Below are 1,841 nucleotides of genomic sequence, written 5' to 3'. Positions count from 1 at the left end.
GACACCGAGGGTTGCGATCCCGTTACCGGTCAGTAAAAAAGACAAAAAGGGAAAAAAAAATCAAATAAAATAAAAAGATGACCGGTAAGGGGATCTTAACCCTTGACTTGATGTTGTCAGCACCACGCTCTCCTGAGTGAGCCACGGGCCAGCCCCCAAAGTTTTTTAAAAGGCATTTTTTTATAAATAAAAATAAAGTGTTTCTTAACTTTATCTGGTCACTAAAAAACACACACATTTGCCCACACCACAGATCACGCATTAACATCTTGTGAAACTGACGTTTTGCTGAGTGCAGTTTGTTAAACATTGAACTAGAAGACCTCTGAAGCTCTACCCACCTGGGGTTCTGTCAGCTCCGTGATCATAGCGCACCCGGAGCCTCGTCCTACGGAAGGGAAGCCCCCAGCCCTCGCTCAAACTGTATCAACAACCCGAGCTATGTTTGTAAGTCTCCTTCCACCTGAGAAGTACAGAGCACATGGTCGGCACCTGGATGTCATTGTCCCTATTTTACAGACAGAGCAACTGAGGCCTACGCCGGTTAAGACACTTGCCTCAGATCCACGGTCTCGTTCTTATTGTTGCCACTGAGTCACGGTCACTTTGACCCACTGATGGAAGAACAAAGGGGGCCACAGCTGGGGGAAGGGAAGCGAGAAGGGAACCCAGGCCTCCAGGGCAAGCTGGACTGCAGCAATGGCGGGCGTCACTGAGCTCAGCCCTGTGCCTGGAAGGAGGCAGGAGGTCAAAAACAGCAAGAAGAAGAAAATACGGCAGTATCCTGGGAGAATACAATATTGGATGAGAGAAAAATGTAGAAACATGTCTAGGCTGTCACCAAGCAAATGTGACTGAGTGCAGGGGAAATGTAGGGACCCAGCACCATCAGGTGAGGGGAGCTGTTGCATGTGACAAGCAGGATGGGAGTTGGCTGTCCCAAGCCCCTCCTGCCCCCTCACCGCTCCAGCACCCCAGCCACCCTGCATCTCGTAAACCCCCATGTCACCCCCCACTCCATCCACCATGGCTAACGCAGCAGGGGCTTCCTGCCCCAGGGCCAGCACCGACTTTCCTTTCAGGCGATCAGTGCCTGCGCACCACGGCTATTAACCATCCTCAACATCACTCCCTGGTAACAAGCTGGATGAGTCCATTTCTATTGCTTACAACAAAATACATGGAACTGGGTAATTTATAAAGCAAAAAAAAAAAAAAAAAAAAAAAATTATTGCTTACAGTTTCTGAGGCTGGGAAGTCCAGAAAGGGAACACATCTGGTGATGGCCTCAGTGGTAGCAACAGTGACTGCAGAGTGTCACACTACAAACCTGGTGGAGCAGAGAGACTAACCTTTCATGTGCTCTTCTCTTAAGACCCTGAGAACCACGCCCCGACCACCACACTACAGTGTGGTCCTGCAATCTAATCACCTCTTCAAGGTGAAGAAGGTTACTTTGCAACTAACCAGTTTTTCCTTCTCCTGCTCTTGTCTCTATCTAGCTTCCTGCCTCACTACCACATGAACTTGAGCATATATCTGGGGCAGTTCTACAATTTCTACGTGGAAGGGATTTAGGGATGAAAAAAATGAAAATGGCAGATAGAGTTGGAGGGGAGGCTTTTGCACTTGTCTTGTAGCTATTTTTGAAGTGCCCTTGTATTTATTTGGGGGATTGGGGATACTGCTGATGGAAATTATGGGCACCTATGGTGCTGGCATTGAGTTGACCACTTCCCACGGAGTGAAGAAAAGTGTGCTTCTCTGTATTTGTTCCCTACAACAGGGAGCATGGAAATGGAGGAACTGTCAAGTACTCAACGCCTTTAGAAGAGAGGTGC

General features: G+C 48.3%; 1 long non-coding RNA gene across 1 annotated transcript in view; it reads right to left on the bottom strand.

Annotated features, from left to right (window-relative positions):
• The window catches only part of LOC103600417, a 6,214-nt gene extending 5,792 nt beyond the window's left edge, over positions 1 to 422 (bottom strand). Inside the window, exon 1 of the long non-coding RNA XR_551386.1 lies at positions 342 to 422. This is a non-coding gene — a long non-coding RNA (uncharacterized LOC103600417). The remainder of the gene's footprint in view (positions 1 to 341) is intronic.
• Positions 423 to 1,841: the final 1,419 nt, after the last annotated feature.

This window comes from Galeopterus variegatus, unplaced genomic scaffold (genome assembly GCF_000696425.1).
Source record: "Galeopterus variegatus unplaced genomic scaffold, G_variegatus-3.0.2 Scaffold3336, whole genome shotgun sequence".
NCBI lineage: Eukaryota > Metazoa > Chordata > Mammalia > Dermoptera > Cynocephalidae > Galeopterus > Galeopterus variegatus.
Note: the sequence above shows the minus strand (reverse complement) of the source record. Positions and strands in the feature narration are given on the sequence as shown.